At 38.3% G+C, this 20,597-nt stretch overlaps 1 protein-coding gene across 8 annotated transcripts in view; it reads left to right on the top strand.

Annotated features, from left to right (window-relative positions):
- Positions 1-20,597, top strand: part of erbin (erbb2 interacting protein) — a 132,352-nt gene that overhangs the window by 25,791 nt on the left and 85,964 nt on the right. For 4 of the 8 annotated variants that reach the window (XM_088909898.1, XM_088909896.1, XM_088909899.1 and 1 more), the window contains exon 3: positions 18,495-18,569. The exons of the other annotated variants lie outside the window; for them this stretch is intronic. The gene's annotated coding sequence lies outside the window, so the exon portion shown is untranslated. The remainder of the gene's footprint in view (positions 1-18,494; positions 18,570-20,597) is intronic. 8 annotated transcript variants of the gene reach the window in all.

Here is a 20,597-nt window from a genome sequence, read left to right as displayed (position 1 = left end):
TGGTGTCAACTGCAAAGGTCCAAATTGTATAGAATGAAACATTCTAACAGCCTCCTGTTTGGTGGCTGAAATGAGCAGAACATTCTTGATTCTCTGAGCCTTTTTCATTAATGCGAGAAGAGGCTGCTGTGCAGTTTGTGTGAAACCTCAGGGGTGTTTACCAGAGTCTTGGACTTTGTGGAAATCCATTGGTGGTGGAATTGGAATTGCCATGACCTGTTACATACAGTGTAACATACTCAGTGAAAACACTCTTTATCGTATTGATTTCAGAATGCCGTGCTGTTTTTCTCTGTCTAAACTTAAAGTGAGGGTCTTTGTAGGCTAATTATGGAATTAGGAAAGTCTGTCCCACTTGAAATCTTGCATTACTTTGCATAAATCAATTCCATAATTGAGATCTTGTTCAGCTTGGTTAATGAGGCTACATTAAAGTCCAAACTGAATTACACCAAATCTTGTGCTCTGTGTATTAAGATGGTCACACTTCCATCGTAGAATCTAGATACTAAAAAACTCTTGATTGCAGTTAAATGTTTTATATACAAGTTGACGTAGTAGGAGTTGGTAATTGATTTTAGGAATAACTGCAGCACCAATCCTACCTACTGTAATTAAAGGTCTGACTGTAGAAACTTTCAAGTACAAGTACTTAGTACAAGTCATAGACAAAAATGTGAGTTGGGACAAATGCTGTGACACCATTTATAAAAAAGGACAACAGAGACTCCTTTTTTCTAAAGAAAATAAGCTATTTCAAGGTAGAACCATCCTAACACTTTTCTACAAGTCTTTTGTTGAAAGTATCTTAATTGTATCTTATCTCTCTCACTTGCTGGTTTGGTAACATCAGTACCATTGATTATAATAGGCTGGGAAAATTAGTCAAAGTAGCAAATTAATTGGGGCAAATCAAATCGCCTGACATATCCTCTACAAACAGAGGGTAGCAAAGAAAGCAAAATGTGTCATGGATTGTCTCTCTCACACCGTCCACGAGATCACACTTCTCCCATCTGGGAGATGCCTCTGTAATACTAATATTAATGTGTAATACTAATAGACTCAGGAATTTTTTCATCCCCACTGCAGTATCTCTTTCAAAAAATGTACTGTTACTATTGTCTCCTTATCTTGCTGTAACTGTTGCGCTGACTTCTTGATTGGTAAAATTGTGTCTGTCATTGCGTTGTTATGTTGGGAGTGTACTGTAAAACGAATTTCCCCAATGAGACAATAAAGCTTGATCAGAATCGAATATTGCTCTATGATGCCATAAAGAACGCATAACTATTGCAGTTCTGCTGTGCCTTGGCTCCTGGTTCTGTCCTGTAGCATTATTCTGGGACTAAAAAACCGTCAAAATTGAATGAATTTCCAAAAAAGGGAAAGGGGAAAAAAACTCTTACCTTTCATTTCAAATGTTAAACTGATGGTTTTCTTTTTAATGCCACCTCAGGAAATTTCAACATGTAACTCTCAAGGTATTATAAACAGCTGTATTACTTCACTGATCCTACCTATTTGATTTGACCTGTTTTATAATTAGAATTTCAAATGATGGTCACGGTAACTCTAAAGTCTGGCCTAGATGTGTACTAAAGCGAATGAAGCTTTTAGTACGTTTACAGGCTGAGAGCTCTTCATTCCCCAGAACAGCAGCTGTTGTGGGTAGGGAGCTGTTACCCTATTGCTAGATATTAATTTATCTGTCAGATAGATGGCTTCCATTTAATTCTGGGCAAAGAACACTTGCAGCAACTTACAATATAAACAGATTAACGTAATTTTAACATTACTTTTAATATAAGAACATGAGACATGTTGCTGTCAGTCAAAAAGACTGATTTGATTAATTTCACTGAAGACATATTGCTTCTTTTCCAAGTGTACTGTAAGGCTTTTATTTAACCCCAGCAGATGGTTCGATTTATGCTCGGTATCTGAAGCGAGTTTGCTTGACTCGGCTGGGGAGGACAGAATAATAGTGAGATGTCATATTCTAAAAGTTATTTTTTAAAGAGTAACTGCTCATGTGCTAGAATGCTACCAAATGTTCCCTTGAAAGAGTTGATGGATACTTCTTTTCCATCTTGCATAGTTTCTTTTCTTTTGGCTGCGCTCCGCTGACGATGGAATGTTTTTATCCCTCCATCTTTTGTTCAGCTTGGCAGTTGGTTTTCCCAAAGTTAAGCAGGAGCACTTTTGTTTTTGGCAAAGCTTTGAACAAGGGGCTAGATTTGTTTGTTTGGTTTATGTTTTGCTTTTGTGCGTGAACTTCTGTTTTGTTTTCTCTTCAAAGCGTTATCTGATGCACACATCTTCTTTTTAAGCCGGGGAAATTAATAACATTCTTCTGCCGAAGTTGGCAGCAGAAAATGCAAGCGGGTTATAACCTTCTCCCCACGCGTTAGCTTTACAATGAGGCCTACAGTCATCCCATTGTGATGGCAAAGCCCACATAGACTTGTGCAGCAGAGCTAAATGGCGTTTCCAACTTAGGAATTGTGGGAGGACTGCTGGGAGAGCACTTTTAATCGTAACTGTGGGATGAAATGAGGGGTCAGAATGTAAAATCCCAGTGCCTCGACTCATCTGCAAGCTTCAGGGCCTGGGTTACTGTTTTAAAGGGAAAGGTCACTTGATTCACGTGAGTGGGCATAGATTAGGAACATGCCTGCAACTTGCAAAGCTTCAAGTAAGAAGGGTATGAATTTAAGTTCTTATATTACAAAATAAAATATTGGTCTGGTTTTACATACCATATACATACCATATTTTTTACATACCATATAAATATTGGTCTGGTTGATACATAATGAAAATGCAGGATTTGCATCAATAGTTTGTTGGACTCGTACACAGTGTTATTTATTGAAATAGTGCTCAGCATATCATAGAGGTATCGTTCCTTGCGATACCAAAATACCAAGTCATGTGATTAAAAGATAACACCTGTTGCCCAGTGTTTGGTGTTAGAGATGTCAAAATTGCTAAAATGGTTTGATGAAGAATCTGTAGAAATATGACAAGAAGGAATTATGTTATTAAAAAGAATAGCAAAAGGTATGGTCATACCCCTGTATGTAATAAAGATTGCCTTGTTGCTATTGTGATAGAGTTGCCTTAAGAATACATTTACAGTAGATTAGTCCAGAGATGGTGTCTCCAGTCCTAGTCCTGGACAGCCCCAATCCAGTATGTTTTAGAGGTCATTCTAAATAATTCAGATCTAAAACTGGGAACATTTACAGATGTTCCTGTACTTGATTCCAAATTCATTTTTTGAGCCTTCAGAAATTGGTGACTTCATCTTAACCTATAAAGCTCACAGATTAGAGAGTGGTTGGGTGTTTTATTCACTGATGAAGGCTTTTTTTTTCTACAAAGACCTGACAGATGACATGTAGAGAAATTCAGGTGAGTGTTATGCTGAGTATTGTGATGTTTAATAAACACACAAACTTAATTGGTGTTATTAATTGATAGTATTGCTTGTCGCCCAGTGATACATTAAGCGACTACATTGAGACCTTGAAGTGACACATTGAAGTCCTTGAGCCAACAGTTTTTCTTTTTCTACAAGCCAGAAGACTATTAAGTGACTATTTTCCAGCAGGATGATGCGAGACCATTCAGTGCTAGGGTTACGGTGACACAGCTTCAGGAAAATCCCTTCAGGGTCTTGCCATGGTCAGCCTTTTCTCTTGACATAAATCCAGTAGTTCGAGTAAGTAGCTGTGTCAGCATGCTTGGGCTGCAGAGGAACAAGTAAAGGTTTATTCCATGCTGAAAAGAGAAAAATAGTAACACAGCATTTCAGTTGTGGAGCCTTCTTCAGGTGTGAACTCGCATCTCGGCCTTTCTCGACAGCCTTATGAGGGCACTGGTTGAAGGGCTTCCTTCATATATCAAGGACACCAACCATGCTCTCCAATTTTTCATGATTTCTCACATGTGGAAAAGGCTCTGTAGTCAAAGTATTGTGTTTTTTTTCTTCTCTTATCAGCCTGGAAAAAAACCTTGTTCCTATAAATCCAGTAGAACAATTGTGAAACCAGTTCTCAAGTGCCATCAGAAAGGTAATAACGATGACTGGCCAGCCTTCACCAGCTGACTGCAGCTGTAGAGAGAAATAGGTGGATTATCTCAGAGCAGTCAGTCTACAGAACTGGGCAGATCTTGACATCAACACTGTTGGGATTGTGTCAGGGATCCTCGAAGTTGGATTCTAACTTTGTCAAGTTTTATACTGAAAATCTACCATGATTCTTCAATCTAAATTTTTGTACATTTTTTCTGTTATAATTTGTTTCATTCCTGTGTGTGAAAAAAATACAAGGGTTAAATAAATTAAACCTGCTTTCTTTTCTGCATCAGTATACATAAATGGAAAATGTCACCTTTAAAGGCTTTGCTGTAATGTAAGAAAAAATGTACCGCTGAGCCAAAAAATATTTTTTTCTATGGTACCAAATCTTTAAATGTATTTTGCATCAAGTATTGTACAGTGCAATTAAGTTTATATAAGTTACTGCTTGAACATGACAAAAGTGACAGCTAAACATCAAATAAACAACCAAGTTAAAAGCAGAATTTAAATCTTGCAGTGCAAAGACATTTGATAAATTGCTCTGCATTTGCTGGCTGTGAATTAAACAGTAAAAATCAATAGGTGCCTCATGATGAAAAAACTTCTGAAGCTGCTGATGGTTTGGTTTCATTGTATTTTCCGTTGCATAGCTATACACCTTTGGATATAAATTATACACTCAGGGTGATTTGTGTTGGCTGTAAAAGAAGGATATTCTACTGTCATGGGTTTGGGGATTTTGTTTTGTAGAGCGCTAGAATGATTTGAAATCTTGTCTCTGGAGTTCTTCCAGATGATTTATAGTTTTAGATAAACAACCTTAAACATATGAGCTAAACGTTCTGTCTGATAAATGTGTTAACAACATATTTTGGTAATAATTGTTACCTAAATGCTTAATTTCACACAATTTTTTCAGCTAAAAGGCCGTTTTCAGGAAATTGAACTTAATGTAAAGACTTGGTTTTTAGTCAGCTCATTGGCAAAAGATATCGGAAGACTCACGGCAGTTAAATGTTTTGCCGCTTGATATTCAGTGCTTTATAAAAGATGATTGGAGATGTTAGATATCAGCTTATTGTGTTCTTTTGAGTAAAAATAAAACATACGCTGGCTTTGTTTCATGTCCAAGTACTTCTGAACTTGTATTGTGCTGTTTCTTGAGGCTGCTGTAATGTAAAGAAATGCTGAACCAGTGTTTTTTATTTGTCAGATAAGATAGGCTTTTAGATGTTTTACTAAAAGTTTTTTTTTTGTGGCATTCAAATACTGCCCGTGTCCTCTGACCTGAAGAAAGGACAGAGGATATTTAAGTTATTTGCTTCCATTCCTAGTGTGAAATCTGTTTGCCTACCATTTCTTTTTTCCAGTCACATTTCAGGCTGAAAAGGGTCTCCTAGTGGATTCTCTTCTGTGTTGAGCTTTTTAAAAAAGGAAACCTAAATGTTTCACAGTCTAGTGAAGTAAAGCACCCCTTTAAACCTGATCTCCTAGGGGATGCGTTTGTCTTGTTAGTTTTTTTTCATCTCTGTATACCACTTCCTAGACTTGTTTTGCATGCATTCAGTTTTTGTCTAAATAAGTTGACACGTCCTTCATAATGATTTCTATAAATGGACTGTGACTTGTTATTAGGATGATAGTTCCAGACAATGGTAGGTGACTGGAAGTGTCTCTAAGAGTGTCGATACAATGGGTAATGCCTAGCTGGTGTTCACATTTCATAGAGCTTCAGACCCTTTGGTGTTTGCTTAGCTGTCCTGGGTGGGAGACACACCGATCAAAAGAATCTACTGGTTTACCTTAATTAAGTGCTGGGTAAATGTTTAAGTGTCAATCAACAGTCCAGAAAAACACTATATAAGAAGATGGAGAAGACAGGAGAACAGGCAGTATCAAGCACGACCAGATTGAAGCAAACCTTGCTTAGAGAGCTTGCTGTTCTGTGCTTTTTTAGGGAACGCCGAATTCCTGAGTGAAGAAGCCCTCAGTTAAAAACAGCCGATCTGGGTTAGTGTGTACATTTTTGGAATATGGAGGAAGGTTCCAATTCATGTTTACAGAGATTTAACCTCAGATTCTATTCTATTGAGTTTATTTAGTTTAGTCTTATTCTGGCCTTTGTAGGCCCTTTGAGTGTGAATACTTGGTAACATTGGGGTTTTCTGGGTGATTAGGATATTAGGCCTCTGGAACGCCTTGTTTGTAAACTTGTACATAGGGTAACTTGTGTGTTGTCTGTTTATATTGTGTGTTGTTTAGTTTGAGTATTATCATTGTTAATAAATATTTGTTTAACCTAGTGTGCCTGAATTATTGCTCTTTTCACCAAAGCTTTGCCTGAGAACAAAGAATGCACGTTCCTCTAATCATACCGCATGGTAATTTTCTTGGCAGAAAGCTTTCTGATTATTTTACTTGATTTATCCGCTTGGTCGATTTCCTGATTTTCTCCACTTCTCCATAACACCCCACTTGTAATAATATTTCATATAATTTTTTGTTGTTGAAAAGATCAAGTAGTTCATAATGTGTTAACCGTTGATAAAGAACTGATGATAAAATTCAGTGCACTAAAAGTTCAACCCTGTATGTGTGAAGAAACCGTGAAATTCCAGTTAATGTTATTCAGTAAGGATCATTGCAACATTTATAACAGAAGACTGTTTTTAACGTTAAATTAACGTGCTGCAAAAGGATACATACAACAACATTAGTGGAGTATGTTGTCTATTACACCTCATAGTTTACAAATAATGGAGCTCTCCCTCTATGTTGGCTGAAATATCTTGCTGTTTTCTTCCTCTGATTAAATTGGTGAGTGTGGAACTGTTTTCATGATTAAAGTAGATTATCTTGGGCAGTGATACCCTGGTAAAAGAAAAGGATTGAAGTTATCTTATATTAGGCTGCTGCTTTGAAGGGGGTACGTTAAAATCGGCATTAGGTATGGTGAATTACATTGCATTACATTGTGTTGCATTCAAAAACTGGTTTGTGGTTAAATAAAGTCTTAATGTGGAACAGTGTCATTAAGCACAAAAGAGAAGATAATATTTCAAATTATTTAGATGATGCCTTTGCAGTGGTTAGCATTGCTGCTTCGCAGAGCTTGAGCCTGGGTTCAATTCCTGGGGTGCTATCTGTGTGGAGTTTGCATAGGTTTCCTCTGGGTGTTTCTGCTGCTTCCCACAGACCAAAGACATTCTGATAGCTTCATGGGCTTCTGGGAAAATTGGCCCTGATGTGAGTTTGTACTTCAATCAGTGTGCGCTGCGATGAACTGGCGGTCTAGTCCAAGGTGAACCCTGCCTTGTCTGCGTTGGTTGCTGGGATAGGATCCCTCATGACCCTGAAGTGGATAAGTGCTTAGAAAATGGCTGGGTGATGCTTTTAACCATTTATACAGCTGGGGATTTTATAGGAGCAGAGTTGAGTACATTGCTCAAGGTTACAACAAGCAGGGCTTTTTCAGTTCTCTCACTTCCAGTTACAGAGTCTAGATCTCCCCCCCAGCTAATACATTTCCTGATGTGAAAGTTCTCTTAGACCCACTGCAGCGCTAGACAATGCTGGGAAATGGCTCTGTCTCTTTTTGGTAGAAAGGACAAGGTGACATGTCTGCTGTTATCATGTAGATCCTGGCTCCATCCATGCTTGTGCCGCTCACCTTGAACACGTTATTCAGGGTATTAAAAATTTAAAATAGGCAGGAGGCAAGGGGGATGCCAGCTGTTCTGAAGAGAAGCACAGGGCTGTGCTTTTAACAGTGGGCAGCTAGCTGCATTTGGATTACATTTGCATACAGAGACAAACACAGCTATCTGAAAGTTTGTGATCTTGTGTATTTAGCCAGCCTCAAAATAGTGACTCTGTGAATGTGATTTTTATTCAGTTATGCACCATTAAATGTCTTTTAACAATAACAGCACCACTGTCGAATTGGAACATTTTCCAGTGATTCATCTGGTTTTCTGTTGACCGTTATAGAAGTCCTATGGCGGGCTATTCATGACACTTGTATTTTTTAAGTGTTTTGATTATCTTTCATTCTGTTGGAAACAACAGAGCTGTTGTGTCCTCTTGTCGTTCTCATTATCAGTCTAGTGGCCAAGGTCTTTGAAAATACAGAAAGACAGAGTTTACAAGCTAACCTTGTTTTCACAAAATGAAACTATGGTTTAGGGCTTATTTCTGACATGATGTGGACTCCTCATTGATCATGCTGTTGGCACTTTTTAATACCTGTTTTTTAAACAATTTCTTTGTTGCTTGATATGTTTTTATAGATTGCCATTAAAGACGTACGGTATTCAGCACAGATCTAATTTGTGGCCATTTGAACTCATCTAAGAAAATCTTATCTTAAAACTTAAAGTTTATAGATCCACTTAGTCCTGCCAATTTCTGGGATTTATTCTGTTTCATGGTCTTCCTTTCATTACAGTGTCTTTATGAGGCGTTACTTGGGAGAAGGGAGGGGTGAGACGTGGACTTATGGTTAGTCAAGATCCAAGTAAATTGTCAGGCTGAGTTTTTGGCAGCTTTTGACCATGTTTTTCATTGTTTCCTTTCAAAGAAAAAACATGTATCTACAGAACCTGTGTATTCCCAGTAATTAAATATCTCCCTTTAGTTAAACAGCTAACTTAGATTCAGACAATGTCTTGCTGCTAAGGTTTTACTTAAGGAGATATAAATATTTCCACCCTGTGCTTCAGCAGGGAAAAGACTGAATTTGTGATGTTTGTAGCTGAAACATATGCTCTCAGTCTGGGATTCTGTCAATAAATATTCAAGTTTTGAACTGCTGTTTTACAGGCTTTTTATCTGAAGAGCATTGTTAAATGGGGGTTTGTTTTTCATTGTGGTAACCAGCAGGACACATGAAAACTTCTTCCTGCTGAAATTGATGGAATAACCACGTGACTGTTTATTAACACAAATTGGTGTAATTTGATTTGCAGCCTTAGTTGAAAGCTCCCACAGACACCCACTGACCTGCTCTGCTTGTGAGTTGTGAGTTTTGCTGTGTCTTATATGAAACTAGAGCTTTAAGCAAGATGTCAAGACAGATTAAATCACTTCTATCATGGATGTCTATATAAGGTCCATCCTCAGAAAACTGACAATTTTTATGCTGAAGAGTTTAAATTGGTTTAGCTTTAAGCACTTTGTTGTAGAATTCAATTTAGTTTTATTGTTTTAAGCTTTTGCCAGTACTTTTGTTTGTATAGACATATTTTTCAGTTCAGGACCTGTTTTTGCAAATGTGATTGTATTAACTCCATTTTTAAGTTCATAGCTGTCAGTTCTGTTGTTTGAAGGGGGAAGTTTCAAGAAGGAAAAAAAGGAAATATCTTGTTGAATTATGAGAACATTTCTCACTGTGTCGGTATCTAGAACTGAATCAGTTCTAAACACTGTGGCACCTTGAGCAGCAGGTTCACAGCTCATGGAATCAGTCTTTTAATCTTAGTTGCCTTCAGGGGAGAATCTGTAAACTTGTGCTTTCCTCTTCTATGCACATGATACTGTAAAGACTGTATACTGTACCAGTAAGCAACTCCTGCCCAAAACTATGTTCTTTGTAATACTTCCTGAATCCTGCCCAGTGCTACAAAGATACACAAGTTATTCTAGTCTTTGAAGAAGCTAACCTATTCATGTACTGGGGAGTGCACAGTGAGCTTGGTTAGTTTTTTTAGGCTCTGAAGTGGGCTGCCAAAGTATGTGCTGGTGTTAAAGTTCCCACCTGAAGCACCTGTTCTGCACTGAGACCTGGCTGGATGTGTGCATCACAATATCGTGGTTTCTCCATTCAGTATTAGGTTATAGCAACAATTCAGCCGCTAACATCAGGAAGAATTCTTCTTTTGCCAACCTTGTTCTATATAGACTACAGGTGCTGCCAGCTAGATAAACAGGGATGTGCCATTTTTCACGACTTTGGATGAATTAACTTCTACACTTTGTTCACATACTTGGAATATGTGGCTGTCTTTGTGCCGGATTCTTCTGCTGTGATTTTCTCACATACAGTAGTTAACATTATAAGTCTGTAGTCATGCTTAGCACAACTGACGTGAAATATTTCCCCCTCTTGTTGTACTATTACCTTCGGGATTGTGGCCTTTTCCGGAATTGCACTGATATTCTTGGGGACTGTCCCTCTCAGTGTGAAAACAATCTGTGCTTCCTAGTTTAATGATACTTCCAGTACCACAGACTCAGTACTCACTGGTCTTGTACTTCAAGCACATCTTGCAAAATAGGTTAAAAGCATGTTGAATTAAGTTGAGAGCTCTGAACTTGCACTTAAAAACTATTTAAAAGTACCTGAACTCTGAGAATTTTCATCAATAACAGTATCATCTTTATGTTGCATCTTGAGATATGTTAATTGCTATATGGTGTTGGCAAGACTTTTCTTCTTGCTGTTTTAAATATGAAGTGTTGTAAATGTTGAATAGGAATTGTGGGTTCAACCAGATTCTCTAAGGCATGATGTAGACTGCAGTTCAAAGAGAAGGGTGTTTAATGTTGAAAACAGATGTTGCAGATGTGTCTGTTTGGCTGTCTCTCTATGCGTAAGCGCATATATATATATATGTCGATCCCTTTAAGTCTAGTTGCATTTTAAAATACAGTTCTGTGTTATGTATTATGTGTGAAATCGGTTCACAGTGTTAAATTTGCATATATTGCAATCAGCGTTAATGTATATAGAAGGCAGTACTTGGCAGTCTTAAGTGAACTCTGCTCTATGGTGCATCTATTGAATGAGGGCGTGTGACTGTGCTTGCACACTGCAAAAAGTAAAGAGCCACAAGGTGAGCAGAGTTTGAATGTGGAAAGTGATGAGTTTAATGATTGTGAAAAGGTACGATAATTTCTGGATGAAAAAGTATACAGCTTTTGGATATTGATTTGATGCTTTTGGTGTCATTTTGTGATTAAGGGGTCTGTTGCACAAGCACTAAATCAGCATGTCAGTAAGGAAGTTTTTGGGACACGGAGGTGTCGAAGTGATGTAACCTGCGGTATATTTTTTCCAGCAGGCCCTCAAGCTGTTTGTGCTATGTCTGCCTTGCTTGCCAGCCTTGAGCCCTGATGAAGATCTGTGGGCCGAGATGGGGTGATGTGTTACCTCTAGGGCTCAGAAACCAGTGAACAGGCACAGGCTTTTTGAGGTCCTGCAGAACCGTTCCCTTCCATGTCATTCTGGCCCCCGGTTAAGGGCAGTTTTTAAAAGATGATGGTTGTCCATAGTACCTGCCTGTGGCACTGGTGCCGTCTTTCGCATATGAATTGTGACAGAGTGCTTACATCTGCCATTCATCTAACTTCATTCATTAGATTATAATGCCCAAGTGTGATATTCCCAATGTTGAAACACATTGCTTTCACTCATCCCTCTCAGCAAGTTGCCATATTTCACTACCCTACATTTCTACATGTTTCTAATGATTGCTCAGGAACACATAGCTTTGTTTTCCCAAGAGATCACTTTCAGTTTCCAGAAACTAATTTTTCCAAATGCTGAATTCACCCTTTCAAATCTCAGTCTTGTATCATCTCACTATGTGTTTTCTGGGTTAACTGTACATGCAAAGTTGTTCAATGTTTCTAATTTCTTCCATCACTATTTGTGCCTGTCTCTCCAACTTCCATAAGCATTACATTGAACCTCAGGCCCATCTCCTCCATTATGTCTTTTAAGTGAATCATTTATATTATAAGCCGAATTTAAAAATTCAGTCTTCATGCAGCTGGAAATGAACAACTGGATCCTTTATACAGCAGTACTACTTTATTCATGCCATTAGGAGTCCCAATACATTTTGCCAAGATCTCTGACACATTAAATTTTGTCCAAAGCAATTTGATCCAACTGTACTATTTGTTTTTCACATCTGAATCTCAAGTTTGGGTTTTATAAAGTGAACTCTCCAAAGGATTGCATAGGTTACTAGTGGTGTTAAGGATTTCCTGTGTGGTTTTAATGAACACATTTTTTAGATTATTGAATGGTTGCACAATCCTCTTTTGCATTTGATTTGAATCTGTATGTTTGATGTGAGAGACTTGCTAGAGAGATTTGAGATTGTTAGAGGCTTAGTGCGAGGACTTTATTTTTCTATTCTCAGATGAGTGTCTGCACCAGTCAGTGGCTTAGACCATACAGAAGTGGCTGTTTCACATCCTTTTAAACTGAATGACTCTGACATCATCAGTTTGCTTTGTCCTAAAACTTTCCAGACAGCTTCAATCTTGCAAGAATTGCTTGTGGCCTTGGACTCCCAAGAACAACAGTATGGACTATGTTTCTGATTCAGACGGGAGATTGGGACTAAATTAGTCCTTTCATATTTAGGTCTAGTTAAACATTGTTGAATTGGATCTGATCTGCTGTATGAAGGATTTCAATCTATATTCACTCTTTGGAGCGAGGCAGGCATCTGTCGGAATGACTGGAATGACCAATATAACCATTGTCAAAAGGAGCAATTCTGTCATGTGTAGAAATCTTTGTATAGGTTCTAATGCTTAAGCAGTGATCACTTCTAAAAAATATCCATGGTATCACTAGACAGTGACTAGGGCTGCGCTCGGATTATATCCCCCCCTCCCATCCCCCGAAAAATGCTTAAATGCAGAGAATTATAGAAAGCTGCACTTTGCTTTTGTTCTCTGGAAAAATTTTCATGACAAATTAAAAAGTAATTTTAAACTTTTGATGAACTGCACTGTGACTCCATGCAACCCTTACAACTTCCTCTGTATGAGGGTAACCAGGGGCACATTTTTGTGGGGTTTGTTTACTCTTCAACACAGACTTTTGTTTCCAAAACATGCTCTTTGTATTTTCAGTAAATTTAGAGTGGCATCAGTCCATTTCAGCAAAGGCTTTGCCACTGTGCACATGACTTACTCATGACCGTCCATCTAATTCAATATAAAATTATTTTCCATGTGTTAAGCGACTCTCTCCTTAGTAACTATACTGAGATAGTGCACATAATAGTGCATTTATTAAAGTATATTTGGAAAAGTGTTTTTTAAACTATATCCACCCATGACACATCATGTTATTAATGGGTTTTAATGGTGATGGTTACATTTGTGTAGTTTCTTTCATCCTAAAGGATTGCAAAGTGTTTCACATGTAAGCACAGCAGCCATTATATTCCAGCATTCCCACTACAGAGCAAATCAGATCTTGGTGATGTGGTTAATTCATGGCTTGAATGGGGGGGGGCAAACACCCCTAGTTTTACAAACTGTGCCACAGGATATTTCATGAGCAGGTAGTCACAAGCTCGGTGTAATGTTTTATTTGAAATATAGCACCTTCTGCATCAGGGTTCCTGTCAACATGTTGAGCAATTGCTAAGAATGTTCCCATCCAGGGATCAAGCGTGCCACCTACTGGTCCACCAATACCACTTATAGCACCAATCTCGTTTTCCCAGGACTAGTGGTTCACTGCTTTCCAGGCCCGGGCCTTGCTTAGTTCCACATGAGATCAGGTTACAGGGCACCTGATAAGTGGCTCGATGAAAAGAAGACAGTTCTTAAGAGCTGTATGCGCTCTGCGACAAAATTATCTCCTTTCATTCTCTTTTATATCAAACCGAGAAACAATCCAAAAGGGGACACACAACTTTGTTTGACAGTGATCGGCTGGAGTAGGGATTTTCTCCTTTTGTCTTTTAAAACTTGACCCGGTGTTGCTGTCCCATTCTACCTGTGAAGCGAATGCTAAACAGCTGCTAGTACACAGCTAGAACGAAAAAGGTCTAGTATGAGAGGAAACAGAAGAACTTTTGAAAAAACTTTATACTGTATTCCGTACATCAGAATTTAAATAGACAAAACATTTTTAGTGCCGATGAGATAGTTCCTTCTTAATAAAATACAATTGCTGTTATATCTTCCATCATTGAGTGTCAAGCAGTTGGAGAATGGATTTGTGGGCAATGCTAGAGTGGATACAGTAATACAGGTTGAAAGACTGACTCTGTAGCAGTCTTCCCTCATGTTCACTGTAGTAACAAGTCTTTTAGAGTTTTGTCAGCTTCACTCACAACGCCCCATACGCCAAAACACAAGATGAATAACAGTAGTCCCCATCAGGCTCATTAAAATGTGTTGTCTAGTGTTCTCACGCATTCTGTACTCTCTCCCCATAAAAAGGTGCAGTTGTACAATAGTTTTACAGAGCTTATGCAGTTTTTTTTCTTTCTTCACACAGAGGTGTTCAGTTACCACTTCCCCCAGTTGTCCAATTTCAATTCAGAACTGTAACTGGCTAAAGAAAAGACAATTGTATTTCAAATCTTATTTTTTTCCAGATACCTTGGTAAACGTTTTTTTGCTTAATGTGGTTTAAGCAGTGCTGCTTTTTAAATGCATTACTGCATCTGAAATGTCCCCCAGCACTGTGTTTCTGTCTTTTGCTTTTTGCTTAGCAAACTTTAGACGTTTGTTCAACTCATTCATAATTATCTCCTCAAGAACCATGGCAGTTCTGTGAACTTGACGGACCTAGTTAGCGTTCATGCGTGTCTGAACCCATTGAGCTATGGCAAACCTTCCCGACTAGTGAGTTCTCGCTGAGAGTCACATGGGAAAGGACAATAATTTTTTTGTTTTAAAAAATGTCCTTGGCTTTGCCTCAGCAACTAAAGCCTGTGAATTACAGTTACTCTCATGCCGACTTTGGTACCATTATTAAGGCTATTGCAGTATCAAGATTTTAAGTATTAAAGGACTACATAGAATAACAGAATGATTCAAAATGTCAAGTCATTCTAAAATGTTGTTTTGGGTATTGTATAAGAACTTGTTGATTGCCTTTAAGGAACTATTGCAACAGTATTCTTAGTATTATAGGTGTTCAATATTCTACTGAATTCTTAGAAGAAGGAAGAGTTCTGTTACTATTGGAGTTGCGTAAGAGAATTCAAGGCTTTTAGGCACTTTTTTATGTCAGGTATTTAAATAGTAGTGTATACCTGTATGTTTTTACTATACTAAAGACTCTCTATCTGTGACCCAAAGTCATAGGTCTTTTTTCCGTCTCTGCAGGTTTAATACCTTATCTTCATCATTTTGAAAATAAACACAGGTGTTTCAACTGTTGGGAATGCTGATTTGAGCTGTTTTTCCTGTTTGTTCCCAGATTTGTACTTTGGCAAAACCTGCCTCTGCGACCTCGAGTAATTAACATGCAGGCTCGTTGCCTCAAGGACTGTTTGAATAATACAGGAATATGTGTGTGCTTTCTGCAGGGAGCAGGGAAAGTAGCACAGGATCGGGGGCCTGAGGAGCGCACAGCAGTGGGCAGTGCATTATTTACAATGTGTGTATTTTAAAAATGTATGCTTTATTGCTCCCGTGTGGCGAAACCTTCTGTATGAGTGGGTAAAAGAACTGACAGTCACGAATATTACTACTTGGAATTGCAATATGAAAAAATGGACCCATTGGGTGCTATCTGAGCAAAAACAACAGAGGCAAAAATAGTAATGCTTTGTAATTTGTCTATAAAGTAAGTGTTTAGTAGATCTTGTACAGATTACCAATTTGCTGTCAATTGATGTGGATTGAAGTGTTAATAAAAGCATTTGTAGACTTTCTGTATTGATGGGGTTACAATGAATTGCACAGTGGATCTTTATTGATGGTCAACTGATATAGTAAACATATTTATACAACTTTGTAAGGTTTAGACCTTTGTTTTTCTAACTTCATTTTCTTGTTCTTTTAGTAGAAACATCACTTTGCCACTGGAAGTGTATGAAACTTTTCGCAGTTCATTACATTTTAACGTTATAGCAGTCTGAAAGCATGATCATTGGGAGACGAAGCACGTTTGTTACACGAGTCCTGTGAAAGTTTGATTCCACGTCTGTACTCATTGCACTGTGTGCACTAACCTCAATACAACTTCACTTTTAAAGCGTTGAAGGCTGCGTACAGGTTGATGGTTCTCAGACAGCATGCTTTAGAGACTGCTTTTGCATTTATGAGCAAAGCACTGCAATACGTAGGATCTAGGTTGCTGTGAGTAGAAAAGTGAAAATAAACTTGCGCAACGATGGGTGGAGACCGCCAAAACTGATGTCTCGTATGAAAAGGACTGATTTTCCAAACGGCATTGCAAGCAGCCAGTCGGAGCTGAGATGTCAATATGTGAAGACACTTCTGTTTGCAGTACCTTGTTAAACCTTTTTAATGTGTACTTTAATTCCCCTTGTTGACCATCCTCATTTCTGTTTAAATTTGTTTCACCTTTGTCCATGCGCTCTCCAAGTAAGGGGAAGTTTTTGTGGTGGTGCCGTTTGAAAACTGTGAGTACAGGGTGTTCAGTGTAATCTGATTTAGTGAAGGTTCCCGCCCTTTTCAGTTGGGCGCTGTACTGAATTTGACGTTCAGAGCATCTTGAGATTGTAACTGATGGAGAGTTAATTTAACAGTGATCATTGGTAAATTCATTTCTCTAATAATGTGCATGGATGTCTCCTCTAATCACTTACTGCTGAAAAAAGCAGGATGTAAAGTCATCGAGAAGATACCTTGGTATTGCCTTAGCCTTGTACCTTAAATTCTCCCAAAAAGCAAAAAAAAAAATGTTCCAAAAAGCCCAGTTTTGGCATAAATGACACTTACCATGCTGACACTGTATTTTTTCTGTTAAATAACATCTGACACCCGACACATGTTTTAGTATTTTCGTTTGCATGCCCTGGTCAGAAATTATTTGACTAGTTGTGACCAAATCTGATTAACCAATTTGTGCTCATTTCCTGGAGCTAATTGAAGCCAGTTAGCAAATTGAAGCATTATGTACTACGGCAAGAATGCATGTCGGAGCAGAGCTGAAGCAGGCGATTCTCACTGTTGCACTTTGTGACATGACAGGGAGAGGCTGTGTTAAAGGTCTTGTAGGTGCAGTATGCTGTTATCATATACTTGTGGCAGGTACTCTTTAATCCTTGGGTGTGAGTCATCCTCGTCACCTTTTACCAGGGAATGTACAAGCTATGGTCTTGGTTACATAAGAAGATCAAAACAATCAAAGTTCACGTGACATTCTGGGAATATAAATAGCACAATGGTTTTAGACAGTAGTTGTATCACAATTTTAATTACGTTATTGTGTTGGCATTTTTTTAATGGCAATATGGGGCCTGTTTCTACAACAAGGACCTTTTCTTCCTCAAAAGAGAAAAGGCTAATATTTCTGTGTTTTTCAGTGTGGTTCTTTGTACAGTATTTTAAGTTCACGTTGAAATAGATTGCAGAGAGATTTAAAGTGTGTGCAGCTTTATTAACATTATTAATCTTTAAAAGGGGTAAATGTAGAATGATGTAGGTATCCTCATAAAGGAAAGAGGAAGTCTACTTAAAAAGATAAAATCTATGCCTCTTGAAATTGACTGACTCAGTTTGTGCATAGCACCCGCTAAGTAAAGTTTTTTTTTGGGTTGTCACCTGACCACAGAACCAGTAAGAATGTAGTGTTCAAACCTCTGTTTAAAAGTCCTTGCAAATGAGGCAAAACTGGGCAATTTGCGGCTTTAAAAACTCCACAAGTATAGGAAAATTCAATTCTGTGACCTCCTTAAGTAATAGTTGTTTATTACTTCGCAAAGCTATTAACTGAAAAAACACCAGACTCAAAGGTTCTCTCAGCATGAACAGTGTTCAGCACTATCTGCTTATTAAAAACAGTGTTTCTCAAATGTGGATTCTGCTCTTATCCTTGATCGGGATTTACATAATGAAGATTACCATATTGTTTATTCTTGGTATTGTATTGCAGAAGCATAAACAAGTGAATGATTTTGGACGAAAAGAGACCATTGTAGGTGCTAGCAGTGTTTACTGCACTAGCTCATGGTAGGCTGACATTTGGCATGTTTCCAAGAAATACACACAGTATCTGTAACAGCTGTAAAAAAAAGTTTTGAGAACCGGCTTCCTTTGTTTTGACCCTTGTAACTGCATGCAAATCAAGCTGATGTTTGTGAAAGGTGGGGTTTATGTCGCTGTTTCTTCTCAGGTACAGCTGCAAAAGAGAAAGGGACCGGCTGTATTTAAACAAGTTGATGTCGAGTTTTGAAACTTCATGACTGGAGTTCTCACTGGGAGGGATTGATGTAATGGAGATTTGCTCTTGTATCAGCTGTCCCCTTTATAATTTTCATACCAGAATGCTGTTGTGGACAACAGTACTTTTTGGGAGACATAATACAGTCCTTTGCAATATTTGAAAAAGGGTATTCTCATTACAGATATGAAGCTATTTCTTTGTCCTTGTTCAGGAACTTTCAGCATGTAATCATTTGGTTCAAAATCTTGATTATTTTCTTTTGCGTTTTTTTGTCAGGCCGTCGTGTGGGACCGCAAAGCTTGCTCTTGTCAGTTTCGGTGCCAGTGAGCCCCAGCAGAACGTCCTCTACAGGTTTGTCTGTCCTGACCTCAACACCTCTTGCATTTTAAATCAGAACTGCCGCAGTATTCCTTTCTATCATATTTTCCAAGTGAAATAGTAGCCGCACAGCAGACCGTCTTTAACAGTTGTAAACTAACTCCCAAATATTGTAAGTTAGTGATAACCATATTATTGGTTAAGACTGTAAAAAGGTTGTGAGTGTATCCTGAAGTAATGTTTAATAGTGCCACCTTTAGTATTGCCCATTTTCTTTAGTTTTTCATGAAGACTTCATTATAAGATTTTATATATATATGAGTTTCCCAGAAAAAATTAGGACTCTGAAGGACATTGAAAAAGTCCTGAACTACAGTCTGTATTCCCAAGCGTATTGACTGTTTTTTTTATGACAAAAGTTGTCTAGTGACAAGGTTGGCTAATAAGAACCAGTACATCAGAAATGAATTAAATTCTAGGTTGGACGCAAGAAGAGTATTGTTGCTGAGAAGGCCTGAAATAAATCCTAATCATGTTTCCCACGGTGTGTCATGTTGCCATGTAGGAGAATTTGGGGTGGGGGAAAACCAAAGTACTACAGAGGAAGTTAGCTGTACTCTCACAGATGGCATTTATACTGTGGGGAATTTATGGCCTAGCCCAACCCAGTGCTGTGTTGACACTACACAGAATGGCCAACCTGCTACCTCATTCTCCCCACTGTTGCTGCGGAGAGCTGAAACTGCTGTTGACTGTACAACATATTACTCCAGAACAGTAGGGAGGAGTAGGTTTAAGGGTGACTGGTGCTATTTATGTTGTCTTTTGACATTCTACACTTTAAAAGGGTAATTATGCTTATTTTGGTTGAGTTTCCTCTCCTTTAAATCAGGCGCTTTTAAACCCTGCAGTCTGGAGAACTCCAGATCGTTCAGATTTTACAGGCCATAGTTACATCACCAATTTAGAAAGACTTGGGGACAATGAAACTGATAATCAGGTGTGAAATTTTAGAATCAGATGACTTATAAGACTAACTTGATTGGACCTCTCCTGGACTTTTTTTTAACTTTTGAGCTTCTGCATAGTTTAGACCTTAGACAAGCTGGCCTGACAACACTTATACAGTCCTGCTGAAGAAGAGAAACAGCAAGGAGATCGTAATTCAGTTTTTGTTATCAACAGTCAGCACTCCACATTCCTCTGTTCAATGTCAATGCTGCCTGCATCTCATCACGGCTTGGATGTACAGAATGAGGAAATAAGTTTTGGAACCGTGCCCATGTGAAAACTACATAAGTTTGGAATTTGTTAGGTTTAGTGGATTGTCTGTGAAATATAGTCTTTCTTTAGGCTTTTATAAAGTTTATCTAGCTGTGTCTCTCAGAAAACTGCTGTTGCCCCACTTGCTTTTGTTTGTGATTGTGGCTACATTAAAGTGATCTGAAATTCAATGCAGGGATGCAATTTATACTTGGGTTTAATCTCATATTTAATTTACATCTTTCTTGCAGTTGTTTTAAACTAGGAGCGTATTTGCAGCCTGGAAATTTTAACATTCCTTGATTGCTTTTGAAAAACCACTAAGGTTCTTAAGAATCTTGACTAGGCAAGGCACATATCTCTGTCATAACTCAAATACCGCTTTCTGGATCTTCCCTATTCTTACCATTTCTGAGTTTTAGAAGTTCAAGTAGGTAGCTGCATCAGCATGCGTTGGCTGCAAAGGAACAAGTAAAGGTTTATTCCATGCTGAAAAGAAAAGAGACAATGTTTCGGCTGTGGAGCCTTCTTCAGCCTCCCCTGAAGAAGGCTCCACAGCCGAAACATTGTATCTCTTTTCTTCTTTTTTTTCAGTATGGAATAAACCTTTTCTTGTTCTGTTTCTGAGTAGTTTTCCTGCAGTGGGAAGATTTGGAGATCATTGTTGTCACCAGTGGGCAGAACCTGCTGTATTGGACAGGAAATATTCAGAACTGTCCCTTTCTTCAAGAATGACTTTCCTTTTTTTACTTGTTACTTCCTTTTCACAGTTTTGAAAGTATATTGGATTGTACTTGG

This window comes from Atractosteus spatula, chromosome 3, assembly GCF_055471065.1.
Source record: "Atractosteus spatula isolate fAtrSpa1 chromosome 3, fAtrSpa1.hap1, whole genome shotgun sequence".
Taxonomy (NCBI): Eukaryota; Metazoa; Chordata; class Actinopteri; order Semionotiformes; family Lepisosteidae; genus Atractosteus; species Atractosteus spatula.
Note: the sequence above shows the minus strand (reverse complement) of the source record. Positions and strands in the feature narration are given on the sequence as shown.